At 36.5% G+C, this 15,755-nt stretch overlaps 1 protein-coding gene across 11 annotated transcripts in view; it reads right to left on the minus strand.

The window, feature by feature from the left end:
* The window catches only part of LINGO2 (leucine rich repeat and Ig domain containing 2), a 1,134,307-nt gene that overhangs the window by 549,163 nt on the left and 569,389 nt on the right, over positions 1 to 15,755 (minus strand). The window contains exon 1 of one of the 11 annotated variants that reach the window (XM_035697333.2): positions 14,300 to 14,434. The exons of the other annotated variants lie outside the window; for them this stretch is intronic. The gene's annotated coding sequence lies outside the window, so the exon portion shown is untranslated. Of the gene's footprint in view, positions 1 to 14,299; positions 14,435 to 15,755 lie in introns of those variants that run through there. 11 annotated transcript variants of the gene reach the window in all.

Consider the following 15,755-nt stretch of genomic DNA (forward strand, 5'->3'; position numbering starts at 1 on the left):
TCAGTTGGTTAAGTGTCTGACTTTGGCTCAGGTCATGATCCCAGGTTCCTGGGATGGAGCCCCACATTGGGTGGGCTCCTTGCATAATGTGGAGCCTACTTCTCCCTCTCCTCCCCACTTGTGCTCTCTGGTGCTATCTCTGTCTCTCATAAATAAATAAATAAATAAATAAATAAATAAATAAATAAATAAATCTTAAAAACAAACAAAGAAACAAACAAACAATAACTCTAGTCTTTGGTTTCCAATCTTTTGCAGAAATAAGATGTGACCTCTAGCCTCAGCTAAGTGAGAGATCTCTACACAAAGGAGGTCTTCCTTGGCCAAGGAATTTGATGAAGTTTATTGAATTTATTATTTTCATTTAAACAATAACAATTTTTATTTATTTATTTCATCTGGTCACTTAGGACTCAGAGGTTTGAGGTGTTCTTGAGTAGGCACAAAGTGCAGGTCAGGGAGTACTAAAGGAGTAGTCTGTTCTAAAAGAATAGTCGCCAAAGCCTAAAATAAGCATTACCTATAACAGATTTTCAACTGTCTGTGCCTAAGTATGGTGAGGAGAATTTAGAGATGAGATAATCCAATTTCTTATAATTTCTATTTTTTGTTAGTTTCTGACTTCCTCCAAATAAATCAAAGTTCATAGATATTCATTGGTTAGGGATTCTTACTTCTTATATAGATAAACACTGTGTTTCCTCAAGGAAATATTTTAAGTGTAGTCACAATTTTATCCAAGCAATTTTCAATATTTTCCAGTTAAGTTAAAAGCAAAAGTGAGGTCACTGCAAATATATAGCTGCCACTATACATCTAGCATAGCTGAGAAATAATGCATGAATGAATCCTTCTCATTGCCTAAAGCCAGTCATTTGTGAGAACTTGAAGAAGCAAATCATGCACAAGCAACAGAGGTAGACAGAGGGTAGTTGGATGGATAACTGCAGAATTCACTGAGATTGGCTTAACTGCTGACTATTTTCAGTGTGTTCTAATTCAGTGAAAAATTATTTTAAATAAAGCCTCTAAGTTAAGATCAAGATCCTGCCAATAAGCAATGAACTCAACAAAATTTGAATAGACTATGAACCACAGTATCAAGGCAGAGTTATACAACAAGGCACTTGGTGCAACTTTTAGAGCAAAATGGTGGATGACTGGTAAAAATGTGCCTACTAGTATGATTTAGAAATCTTAGATAGTCTTAAAAATATGAGCAGTAAGAAAAATGCCTGGCTGGTTCTTACATGTGATTTAAAATCTGTCTCCTCATGTTGTAACCATTTATAATATCATGGGTTCTGAAGTTAAACTGAGTGAAGTATAAATCCATTCTCCACTCTTAGTGCCAGTTTAACTTTGAACAAATCACTTAACTTATTTCAGTCTCAGTTTCCTCATCTTTAAAAAGGTAGGAGCCATCCTCTTTGTCTTAGGGTAGTTTTGATGATTGAAGAAGGCAATGCATATAAAGGGCTTAGCGCTGTGTTGATATACAGTGATCAATAATGTGAGCTATCTGCAAATAGTTCTCTTAACTTGCTTTACATGTACCACATGTACAGCTTCCAGTCACTGCTAAAATGTTCCATGATCCTTTATATGTAACCACATATATTTCTAGGACGTCCGATAAAAGTAGGCAAAACTTCAAGACATACTAGGCACTATTTGGCACATGTTTCTTAGTAGGAAATGGCAGTGATATCTAGAATTCATGGAACACAATATTATGTCTCATATACAATAGATTAATCAATTCTTGTAACAGAATCATTATTTTCTTCTTTCTATAGATGATGAAAATGAGGAATCTACCAAAGCTAATCACTGGCAGAGCTAAGCTTCACACTATGTCTCAGAACCTAAATTCAGGCTGCCCACTTCCAACAGTGTCTATTATGGGTTGAATTGTGTCCTTCTCCCATCTCCCCAAATTCATATGTTAAAATCCTAACCCCAAGTACTTACAAATGTGAGTGTACTTGGAAAAAAAGGGTCATTGCAGATGCAATTAGCTAAGACAAGATCATTCTGGATGAAATAAGATGGACCCCTAATCCAACATGAACAATATCCTCATAAAAAGGGAAAATTTGGACACAGATACACAGACAAGGAAAATGCCAAATAAAGTTGAAGAGAGAGATCGGTATGAAGCAGTAGAAGCCAAGGAAAGCCAAAGGTTCCAGGAAACCACCAGAAGCTAGGGAAGGGTTAGAGGACATGCTCCCTCACAGTCCTCAGAAGGAAATCAATCATGCTGACATCTTGGTTTTTAACTTCTAGTCTCCAGAACTGTGAGATAATGCATGTCTAATGTTGAGACCACCCAGTTTGTGGTACTTCAAATACATAGGTCTCCTCTCTTCCCTTTCCCTTTCATTATTGATTCCTACTAACATTTAGAATACCAAATCATTTTGTTTATTTTTGAGGCCTTCCAAAAACGATTTTAACTTACTAGAAAAAAAGATCATGAAATTCCAGAACTATAGTAAACTAGGTTGCTCAGAATACCTTCCATCTATAAGACACAGAAATGCTATATAAAGTAAACTAACAAAAAAATGCTTTAGACAGTTACATTTAAAAGAAAGACAAATTAGGCAGACCTGAAGAAAAATTTAGTGAGCTAAAAAGAGAACTGAGGGAATTACCCAGAATTCAGCTCAGAGGAATATGTAAGATAATAGAAGTAATACATGAAGGGTATGAAAAGACATTACAATATATGTACAATAGCAGTTCTGTGAGAACAGAATAGAGAGATGAAGGGAGGGAGAGGCAACACTCAAAATGCAAGTGAATGAAAATTATCCATAATTGAAGACATGAGTCCAGAAACAGTGTAATGAGTGTTAAATAAAGAAGAAACCCATACTTAACATTTCATTTAAAATATCTTCCTAAATGTGGGGTGCCTGAATGGCATAGTCAGTTAAGCATCCAGTTCAGTTTCAGTTCAGGTCGTGATCACAGGGTCCTGAGATCAAGCCCTACGTTGGACCCCATCCATGCTCAGCATGGAGTCTGCTTTAGTTTCTCTCTTCTTCTCTCTCTGCTCTTCCCCCCTGCACAAGACACACTCTTTCTTGCTGTAAAATAAATATAAAAAAAAAACACTTCCTAAATGTAAAAGACAGACCCCCTAAAAAATCATTTCCTAAATATAAAAGACAAATCCCCTAAATTCCTAAAATTTAAAGTCTACTATATTGATGACAGCCTTACAACCAATCACAATGGAGAAGACTGCTGAAGAATACATTTAATATGTTGAGAGTAAGTATCAGTCACTGTAGAATCGCATACTCAATTGGGCTTTCAATCCAGAGTGAGGGCAAAATAGACATGTTCAGGCAAAGGTAGAAAGGATTTACTACTCCAGAATCTGCTGAAAGTAGTACTAGTAGAAATACTTCAAGAAAACAAAATTTAGCTTGGAAGAAAATGCAGAATATGAAATATAATAGTAAGCAAAGAAATCAATGATGTTTTGGCTATACAAAGGATCATTAATAATGACTAAGTTTGGGTTCTTAAATTAAAAATACAGGAAAGATGGGAGAATGGATTGCATTCAAAAAGTTTAACGTCTTTGTATTTGGGGGAGGACATCAGGAATATTTGTGAAGATTAGACAGGGTTAAGGCAGGTATTTGTTAATACAAGTAACTAACCATTAAATTTAAGAATAATACTAAAAGAATAAAAACACTGCAGAACTTCAAATTAATAGAGAAATCAAAGAATATAAAGAAAACTTGACTAATAAAAAAAGAATGGGAAAATAATTAAAAGAAAGCATAGTACAGAGAAGCATACTACAGAAAACAGTAAAAGGAATATATCCAAATATATTTTTATTTTCAAAAATATAGGTGGATAAAAATTTCCTATTTAAAGTCAGAGATTTTCCAACTGTATTTTTTAAAGGTATAACATGCTTACAAGAAGACATGATTAAATAAAAAGTTTTTTTTCAGTAAGGTTGAAATTAAAGATACAAAAAGGATTGTATCAACCTAAAAAAGGTTATGTAAGCAATACTAAAATGAGACAAGAGGGATGCCTGGGTGGCTCAGTGGTTGAGTGTCTACCTTCGGCTCAGGGCATGATCCCAGTGACCCAGGATTGAGTCCCAGCATCAGGCTCCCTATGGGGAGCCTGCTTCTCCCTCTGCCTGTGTCTCTGCCTCTCTCTGTGACTCTTATGAATAAATAAATAAAATCTTTAAAAAATGAAAATAAAATGAGACAAGATTAATTTTCAGTAAAATATATTGATATAGTGGATTATTAGTAGTATATAAGCTACACAATGGTGGACATTTTATTTTCTGCTGTATTGATCAATATATCCTAAGTGTCTAGAATATTGCTTGGCATGTAAGCGCTAAGAAATGTTTGTTTAGTGAATGTTGAATGAATACTAACAGAAAAAAAATATCAAGAGCTAGTACAATTCTGAATCTATATGTCATTAAAAAATTAGCCTCAAAATATAAAAGAGCACATATTGTATGAATATGGCTGGGTACATGCACACATACATAGAATTTTTGAAAAAGACCAAAAAAAAAAAAAAAGGCAAGAATTTGTAAGAAACTGTGAACTTTGCAAAGAAATCCTCACTACCATCTGCCAGTCTTTGTCACCTGTTGGAGTTAGACAATGTGACTCCTAAATTACAGATATGGTGACTCAAACCGATAACACTGTTGTGCAATATCATGCTTGTGTTCTCATCTTTGCTTATTTAATAATGGCATAAGGTGCATAGATAAATCAGTCATCTTGTTTAGCTGAGTCCCTGATGCTAAAAGGACAAGGTGATCTTCAAGTTCTGTTTTCAGTGTGATTATGTTGCCGTCTCCTCCACATTCTTCAATAGCATCTGGTGAGCATGCAGTGTGAATTGCTAATTCAATTCTAGCTATAAAATTAGTCCAGGTTCAGCAGAGAGCATAGGAGCAGCTGGTAAACAATAAGAGATCCCATAGGCTCCACTAGCTGATTTACTTCAACTGGATGCCTGACTTATTTTTTTCCTCACCCTTTTCTCTTAGTCAGTGATGCTGCAAAATTTGGCCAGGTCGCTAGACAGAGAGCTAGGGTGGTAGTGTATGTGGGGGGAAGAGATTCTATTTTTTTTTTTTTTTTTTTTTTTTTTTGGGGGGAAGAGATTCTAATTCAAAAGAAGCAGCACAAGTGAAGGAAACAGTCAACAAAACTAAAAAGCAGCCTATGGAATGGGAGCAGATATTTACAAATTCTATATCTGATAAAGGGTTAGTATTCATAATCTATAAAGAATTTATGAAACTCAGCATCCAAAAAAACAAATAATCCAGTTAAGAAATAGGCATAGAAGACACCCAGATGGCCAACAGACACATGAAAAGATGTGCAACATCACTCATCATCAAGGAAATGCAAATCAAAACCATCTTGAGATACCACCTGTCAGAATGGCTCAACTTAACACAAGAAACAAGTGTTGACAAGGATGTGGAAAAGAGGAACCCTCTTGCACTATTGGTGGGATTGCAAAGTGGTATAGCCACTCTGGAAAACAGTATGGAAGTTTCTCAAAAAGTTAAAAATGGCAATTTTTATTAACCTATGACCCTGCAATTTCACTACAAGGTATTTACCCAAATTTACAGATTTGAAGGGGTATATGCACCCTGATGTTTAAAGCAGCATTATCAACAATGGCCAAAGTATGGAGAGAGCTCAAATGCCCATCAACCAATGAATGGATGGATAAATATATATAATGGAATATTACTCAGCCATCACGACATCAAAATTGTGTCGTTTGCAACAATGTGGATGGAGCTAGAGGGTATTGTGCTAGGTGAAGTAAAGCAGCCGGAGAAAGACGAATACCATGATTTCAACCATCAAACATAACAGATGAACATATGGGAAGGGAAGTAAAAGGAGAGAGGGAAACAGCTTAAGAGACTCTTAACAAAAGAGAGGACAAACTGAGGGCTGATGGAGGGAGGTGGGTGGGGGATGGGCTAAATAGGTGATGGGTATTAAGGAGGGCCCTTGTGATGAGCACTGGGTGTTGTATGTAAATGATGAATCACTATATTCTATTCCAGAAACCAATATTGCTCTGTACGTTAATTAAAATTTAAATGAAAAGAAAAGAAAGAAAGAAAAAGAAAAGAAAAGAAAGAAAAGAAGAAAAGAAAGAAAAGAAAAGAAAAGAAAGAAAAGAAAGAAAAGAAAAGAAAAGAAAATAATACAACTCTGAAAAAAGGTTGGTAAGACTGGAAACACCCTTACCTTCCTTCTTTTTCTGTACCTATGTCATATGGCTACTGGGAAGAAGCCATTTCAATGCCATTATTAGTCTTAGTAACATTTTTTTCTGTTTGCTTAATGAAGGAATGATTTCAGCCAACTAGGACTTAGGTAATAAAGATGGAGAGGTACCATCATTATGCCACCAAGTGTATAATTTTAAAATTGGGTTAAATCTATATTTGGGCAAGACGAGGTCTCTTTTGCTATCACTGAGTGTTTCAGTTTGTGTGTATCTTGTCATTGTAAGGCGATAGACTGGAGTCTTGCCCAGGTGGACACCTCCTTAACCTACTGAACTGAGCTCTGAATTCTCATTAAGTTTTGTGGGGAGTTTTCATGTTTCAGTTTAAGACAGTCTTTAATTCCTCTAATGGCTTTATTTCCCTAACCTTAGGGTCAAGTCCACACCAACAGACTTGTTAGAATAAATTACTGGAACATCAGTAATTTCTGATAGCATTCAAACAAGTTAAGTAGAAAGTACTACTAGATAATGCCAAAGTGAGAAAGAATGAATAATAAAAACGTAGTTGCTAACACTGATGGAATGGAATGGGAAGAAAATAAAACAACTCAAACTGTGCAGTATTTCCCAAAAGAAAATCATTTCATTCCATTATCTAAGATAACATCCAGAATGTCTGCAAAGGAGGTTAATGGTTAACTTATCTGAGAGCCCTGGAAAGAACTCTGTGATCTTTGGAGACAGAGAACACTGCTGGCTCAACAATGAGATGAAAAACAAGCACTTCTCTCCAGGAGGAGGAACACATTTTCTATCACAGGGTTTTGTGCTTTGGTGAAATTAACAGGTCCTTATGAGGACAGTTTAATTAATCAGAAACTCAATTTTCAGAACAACATCCATTGGCAGAACAGATCCTCAGGAAAAGATCATGGACTGAAAAACAGGCAATTTTTATATTGAGTCGACTTTCCAGATAGGGAAGAAAATTTCAGATGTTTTGTTATCTAGTTTTCAAAACCATTAAGAGGTCTGGGAGGCCATGTCATGACCTGAGGTAGGCTGCTTTCAGAGAAGAGAGAAAAGCTGAATAGTATTATTGTGGATGAAAGAATGTTACCATTTGGCTTCTCTGGAAGCAGATGCCAAAACTGGGCCTGGGGTGCAAAATGTTTATTAGAAATCAACGCCTGGGAAAAGAAAGTTATGAAGCAGAATGAAGCAAGGGAAGAAGCCAAACTGTAATGCTGGCAACAAGCCTTAGGCAAGGAACCCTAGAGCAGATAGTGTGTAAGAGTTGTCTTGCAACAGGCTGAAAAGACCATTCCTTCTCACTTAGACACCAGGTGCTGGAAAGGTAAGAAGGAGAGCGAGGGGCCCTTTCCAGGTGAGGTCCATCCTGAATGACGTGACAATTGCAAGCCATCTGCTGATAGTTCTCCTAGGAGCTGGACAGCAAAGCCTTCCGTGAAGCAGGATGTGGGCTGAGCATGTCCTGGTGTCTACAGAGGCCTAAAGAAAAAGTAGTCCTCCGAGCGATTTTTGTGCTGTGGACATCTAGAAAACATCAGGACAATGAAGCCGAAGAATCAAATTTAAGTTTTTTTACATAGTATTTTAAATGATATAGCTGATCTTCTTCCCCATCGTGACTGATTAGCCCCAAAGAGTTCTCTTTAGTGGAAGAATCATTTAGGGCACTTGTTGAGAATGTAGATAATAAGCTATGATCCTTCTGGATTCTGAGTCACGGGAGCAGTGATGAGTTCAGGGATTAGTGTCATCTGTGCTGATGGGAGTGCTATGGCACTGTCTCACACACTTGGAGAAAACATTCCGAAAGCTTCGGGAAGCTCTGCCACAGACGAGGGTCCTGTGCGTCAGAGTCTGAAGGAGGAGAGCATTGTCCAGGAAAGGAAGGCAGAAGGGAGCAGAGTGAGAATGCCACATGTAGAGCACGCCTGCGCGCACATACAGACAGACAGCTGGTAGGAGCAAGCACCAGGGGAGAAGCAGGCCTCAGGGCAATTTTGAGAAAATGTGTCCTTTGCCAACCATTGTGGGGTAGACGATCTTTGGGAGGAGAGAAGAGACACTTCTAAAACACAAATAATGGGTCAAATGATATGTTTATTATAGTGGGAAATGACAATTGCACACAGACAGAAGGCAAATATAAGACTTGAAGTTACCCAAGAGTCTTTAGCAGGCTTAACAAGCCTCTAAATTTCCCACTTACAACATGATCAGCCCAATAAGTGTCTATTTAAACCTATGTTTTACTTAGCTTATAACCAAATTCTTATTAATCTCCTTTATATCTAAATGTAGAATGATATAGCTCTTAAGCCGAGAGAAAGTTTTAAGGACAGCTTGTTACCCTTCTTCCAGTATCTTTAAAAGATTTTATTCATTATTAAAAAGACAGTTCTGGATTATCAAGCACTGGATCTCTTCATTTATGCCTTGTGAATAAATTTGACACAGTTATGTAGAGCACTGAATAATTTAGTGAACTGAGGCCACTTGGGACTGAGAAACACTCATATTTGGAGTGCCTCAGAATTTTTATGGCTTTTTTTTTGTTTAAACCCATAAATGGTGACAAAAATTGTATTAACAACAAAATATGTAGATGTATGATTATGTAAGATCTCCTACTTAATTTTTCCATATTTAATATAAGCCTACTTGCTTTTTATATGACATTCTGCACACAGAACATTAAACATGCTTGAAACAATGCAGAGCATTCATTTTAAATATATTTTCTTGTTTTTAATCATTAATGTAAAATAGGTTTTGCTTCACTAATTTCAAATTAGTCATTCATATATTAGAATGTGATGATAAAAAAAGAATGTGGGAGGAGAGTGACATGCTTAAATTTGATACTATCTTGATTCTTTGTTAAATTATAAAAACAAATAATTATGATCCCAACAAAAGAAATTTTAATAATTGCTGATGATGGCATGATTTTGACAAGCTCAGTTTTATTTACTGTAGTTGACTTCTCTGCTATCCAGAGATTTCATAAATAAAAAACAACTGTATTTAGAAATTTTAGATCTAATGCAGTGACAGCCTTCTTTTTTTTTAAAGATATTATTTATTTATTCATGAAAGACTTAGAGACAGAGGCAGAGACATAGGCAGAGGGAGAAGCAGGCTCCCTGGGGGGAGCCTGATGCAGGACTGATCCTAGGACCCCGGGATCATGACCTGAGCAAAAGGTAGACGCTCAACCACTAAGCCTCCCAGGCACTCCTGCAGTGACAGCCGTCTGCTCAGTTGCCACTGGGTTAACCATGTGTCTGCACTGTTCTTTTTTTTTTTTTTTTTTTTTGTCTGCACTGTTCTTTGTAAGCCACACTGACTGATGTTCTCAGTAAGCCGAATCTGCTCTGAAGTCGACCATACACTTATTCACTCAGCTCCATCATAGGAGTCAGTCATGTTTACCAAAGGACCTAGCAGGGAGCCTGTAGCAGACACTCCCACCTATGTTAATATCTTTTTGTCTTTCTTTCTCTCCATAAATAATCCAGAAACTCAGATCAAAGAGAAGAGTAGGAAATTGCATTATTATTATGGCATTAGAAAGTCACAAGACAGTATACAGAAACACATTAAATATAAAAATATCAATATATAAGAACAAAGACGTATATTGTATCATATTATGAGAAAAAAAGTAATAGAGAATTCTGAAAATATAGCATTGAGATATCCTACAATTTTTTAATTGTAAGGAGGCTATAGATGATTATTTAATCTCAAAGTCCTCACTTGGCAAATTACAAAAACAGGTTCAGAAGGGTTATTATCTATAGATCACCTACTTTGGATCAGGAACTGTGTTGATTATTTTATACATGTTCTTTTATGTCATCCCCAAAACAATCCTAAGAGAATTGTTACTTGCATATGAACACTATTTTCTGCATTTTATACATAAGCAAGGAAGTCTTGCTAAAAGTTATTCAATTATTAGCTGGAAATATTAAAATCAATTCTGTCTTACCACTAAATTCACTTTTTCTGCCTGATGTCAGGGTATATAAAGGGGCCAATAAAGATTTTAATTGAATTGAGGGGAGGCAGACAAGGCGGTGATTCATTTACGTTAACTTTAATTAAGAGAGGGAGTTCCAGTGATAAACCCAAAGACTTCAGGCGCCAGGCAGGAGACCTAAATATGTGAAGAAGTAGTGGTTATTGCAGTGCATTGTGGGTTTCTTACCTCTCCTAAAGGCATTCCTATTCAATTAAAAAAAATTGGATGGGCCCAATAAAACATATCTGCCAGAGGGTTACCAATTTACAACTTCTGAAAGGAAGCAAAAGCAATAGATCTACAAAAATAAGTCTCAAAAACATTTTAGGCTTGAGATGGAGGCAGCATATGTGGAAGGCGCAACAAAAGAATTTCAAGTAAGAGTAGAAAAATCAGAGGTTGGCTGGTTTAACCACATCAAAGAACTAATTGCTCATCATATGTAGGGAGGGTAGAGTGTGCAGTGAAGGTAAAGGGAGACCAGAAGAGGAAAGAAAGGTTTGGTGGTCTATATGCCACCCTAAGTATTTGAGTTCTATCATAATGAGAAACGTATACACTTAGGTATGTACCTAAAACTCTCCTTCCTACTTTGTACTAGGTATACTTACCATATATTATCTTCATAAGAACCTTTACATTTTACAGATTAAGTAACTTGGATTGATTTAAGATAAATAACTTTCCCAGTGTCATTTGATAAAAAGTGGGAGAACCAAAATTCAGATTGTGTCTGTCTGATTTTAAAAATAATCCATAAAACACTATACCACATGGTTTTCTGTAGGAAATGACAGATCTGGACTTCAGTGTGAGGGCTTTTGCAAGGTCAAGGGTTGAGCAGAGAAATCCTCAGTTAAGATGGTGATTATAGGACCAAAAAGATGTATTGGATTAAAAATAATATAAATTACAATGACCAATATATTTATGGTTATGTACTTATAATCACCACATGCTAAGTACTTTTCACATATTAGCTAATTTTTTCATATGAAACCTATGTAATAAGTACTACAATTAACATCGTTTGCATTTTACAGATAAGAAAACTGAGGCACTAAACTCTTAAAGTTTAAGCAGATATAAATGGTGAAAGATGAAACTCTAATCCATCAAATTGAACCGATTTCTCCTTAACCAAAAGTAAAATATGTTGCTCAATTAAGGGAAATGTGAAAAGGAAAAAAGACTTTCAGAATCATTAGTTTTCATTTGACATAAATATGACTTCAGTAGATAAGTTCAGTTAGGTAGGCAGAATGATAATGAGGTCAAATATCTATGTGCAAACTCTCAAGGACTTTTCTCTTCACCCTAAATTGCATTTAGAGTCATACAATCTAATCTCCATCAAGTATATCACAAAATCAGGGAAAATTGATGGAGGAAACTGAACCAATCAAATAATTACAAGTGAAGACGTTCTAGAAAAAGAAAAATAAATACTGTGATCTTTAGATACTAAACATGCCCCCATTTTCTCTACATACTCCACTGTTTTTTGTCAGGACCTAGAGGGAAGTGGTAAACCAGTTTCCAATTAGTTTATGTATAAAATCAAGAGTTTTCCTTCTCCAATTGCTTCATGAATCAGGCACAAAGCAGGCATATATCTCGTCTGTATCCTTCCTTTTCTTTCTTCCATTTTCACAAATTTGATAGAGGGTAGATACAGTTGCAGAAACATTTATATGTGAAGAAGTTGAGTGACTTCATTTAATAAAAACAATTTGGGAAGATATCCTGTAGAATGTTCCATTTCCACAACTCTGATATAAATTTCAAAATCAGAGTTCCAGCAACAGGATAAAAAATTAGCTAGAGATAGCAACTTTACTCTTAACGGAAACACTAAATTACCACGTTCAAAACTAAGCCATATAAACAACTTCAGTTTCTTTAGGAAAGGATGAGGAGCCTTTTCTTTTTAAAGGAACATATATTATTTTATTTACCACAGTGACAAATGGAGCTTAAGATGACAAAATGAGGAGATAAGAAGTGTCCGTTGTTAATAGACAAATGGTTATAAGAAATGAAATATGGGGATCCCTGGGTGGCTCAGCGGTTTATCGCCTGCCTTTGGTCCGGGGCACGATCCTGGAGTCTCGGGATCGAGTCCCACGTCGGGGTCCTGGCATGGAGCTTGCTTCTCCCTCTGCCTGTGTCTCTGCCTCTCTCTCTCTCTCTGTCTATCATGAATAAATAAATACATAAATAAATAAATAAATAAATAAATAAATCTTTTTTAAAAAAAGGAATGAAATATATTATCTACCAGAATTTATACAGATCTGGCTTCAATACTAGAATATGAAATATTACTCAGAATACATAGGCAAGGGGAGGAGGAAACTGAGCTTAATACACAGAAAATAAGGTAAAAAAAAACTTGATAAGTACAAAATGGTGAGTAAAAGAAGTGAAAATCAATGGATCTACCTACACTGACTTTGAAGAAAACTGGGGGAAGAGAGCCAAACATTTCTAAGTAGTTAAATAAATTTGAGTCAAAGATTCTATATTAGTCTATTATAGTTCTTTTGGTTACCAGTAACAAAACCAGACTTTGGCCACCTTAAGCCAAATAGGAAATTTATTAGACAAAGGTAAGGTATATTGTAGAACACAATAAATAGCCACCCAAGCAAATCACCAGGAAAAACAGGCAACTGGACATCACACAGGTTCTCATGAGATGTAAATAAAACTTTCCTTTAGAGAATCATGAAAAACTTGTCAGAGTTTCAAAATTCCAAGCTTCCTCATCCCTCAAATATGAATTTTACATTTGAGTTAGATATCCATGTTGTGATCAGCCAGGTTTGGATAGAGAACTATCCTATAGGACATATGGGAATACTGGTATCTACTCTTGTTTGAGGGAAAATTCCTAAAACAATAATTTTGACTGGTGATTCCTACAGTGAATATTTAGTTAATATAAATAAGTAAACAAATAAATAACATCTGAACATTACATTGGATTTGTTTCAAGAATAATCTAATTATTTGCAATACTAAGATAGAGGGGTAAAAAAATGTGATTATGTATTTTAGCAAACTAACTACCTGAGGAAATTGCTCAAAAATGTAGACGTGAAGGAAGATGGTAGAGTAGGAGTATCCTGAGGTCACCTTGTGCTATAGACATACCAAGGCAACAACTATACTTATGTGACTAACTCAGAAAATGACTGGAAGCCTGGCAGAAGAGATCCTCCACAGCTAGTCAGAAAGTGAAAGCCACATCAAAAAGAGTAGGAGGGGTGGATATGCAGTTGGAAACCAAACCCCCAATGTGACCAACCACAAATGGGAGGAACAGCATAAGCACAGAGGAACAAGGGTATTAGAATCCACACTGGAGACCCCAAAACCTAGGGACCTGCACAGGGAAGACAAGTCCTATAACAAGGCCTTGTTTTCTGGCCTTGAAAACAGTAACACTTAACTCTGGGACAGCAGAAAGGCTATAAAGAGTTTACTCTAAAGAGGTAACAAGCTAAATAACTCAGCCCAAGACACAGCACAGGACCACCAGTTTGAAAAGCATCTGGGGTATACATGAAGATTTATTGACTAACCTTAGAATACATGTTGGAGGAGCAGGGGTCTGCAGAACATTTCTCTGTAAACAAATGGCTGGAGGGCACCATTTTCCTAGCTTTCTCTCAGCTTAGATAGCCAGGTGCTTGTGGAACCAGTGCTAACACTAAGTATCTACTTTGATAGTACCACATGTTCTGCCCTAATGTTCACCTGAAGACTGGCCTCACCCAACCTATAATGGTCCCTCCCAAGTGGCTTTAGCCTTATCACACCTGGCAGGCAGCCCTGACCAGCAGGACTGGCACAACTCTGAATGATTCCTGCCCTGGTTATATTCTCTCTCTCTCACACACACACACACACACACACACACACACACCAGCATACCTGAGTTCTTGTAGCCAGGCCTCTTAGTTGGCTATGCAGAGAATGAGCTCTGTCCTTCAGTGTGCCTGCAGCTTTGGCTGAGGCTGATTGCAGCAGCTAGGCTGAGTGCCAGCCCTGCCCACTATGAGTGCATGTTGGCCACAACCAGGCTTCTCAACAGAATGGAGAACAAACTTTGCCCGGTGTGTCCAGAGCAGGCAAAGGAGCTTATTGCAGCAGGCTGTGCTTAAGGCAATCATGGCTCAACCACAATAGGAGGGTGTAACCATTACACACACCAGGGGATGTGTCTGGAATACTTCGTTCTAGCGACCAAAGGGGATTGCACTATAGGGCACCACAAAACTTCTACACAAGGCCACTACTTTCAAGATCAGGAATTGTAGCTGACTTACCTAATACATAGAAACAAATGCAGAGTATTAGACAAAATGAGGAGACAGAGTAGAATGTCCCAAATGAAAGAACAAGACAAAATCATGGAAAAAAGAGCTAAATGAAATGGAGATAAGCAATATGCCTGACAGAGAGTTTAAAGCAATGGTCATAAAGATACTCACTGGACTTGAGAAAAGTGGGTGGTTTTAGTGAGAACGTCAACAAAGAGAGAAAATATTTAAAAAAATAAACCGAGCTGAAGAATTCAATAACTGAAATGTAAAATACACTAGAGGGACTCAACAGCAGATTAGAAGATGTAGAAGAATGGATCAGTGAACTGAAAGGGTGACAAAAAGTAATCAAGCTGTACAGGAAAAATAAACGAATAATGAATTAAAATAAGTTAAGGAACCCCTGTGATATCATTGAGTGCAATAACATTCACATTGTAGGGATCCCAGAAGTAAGAGAGAGAAGAGAACATAAAATTATCTGAAGGAATAATAGCTGAAAACTTCCCTAATCTGGGGAAAGGAATATACATCCAGGTTCGGGAGGTACAGAGAGCCATTAACAAGATGAACCCAAAGAGAGCCACACCAAAACACAAAATAATTAAAACAGCAAAAAATAATGATACAGAATCTTAAAAATAGCAAGTGAAAAAATCATTTACATAGAAGGGAAACCCCATTAGTCTATCAGTTAATTTTTTAGCAAAAATTTTGCAAACTAGAAGAGAGTGGTATGATATATTCAAAGTGCTAAAAGGCAAAAAACCGACAACCAAGAATCCTCTACCCAGAAAGATCATCATTTAGAATTGAAGGAGATAGTTTCCCAGACAAACAAAAGCTAAAGGAGTTCATTACCACTAAACTAACGTTATAAGAAATGTTAGAGAATTCTTTAAGTGGTAGCAAAAGACCATAACTATAAGTAAGAAAATTATGAAAGAAAAAAATTCATAGATAAAAACAAATATTAAAGGTTGTAGATTAATTACTTATAAAACTAGTATAGAGGCTAAAACACAGAAGTAGTGAAATCAATTATAACTATAAAAAGTAGCCAC

This window comes from Canis lupus, chromosome 11 (genome assembly GCF_003254725.2).
Source record: "Canis lupus dingo isolate Sandy chromosome 11, ASM325472v2, whole genome shotgun sequence".
Taxonomy (NCBI): Eukaryota; Metazoa; Chordata; class Mammalia; order Carnivora; family Canidae; genus Canis; species Canis lupus.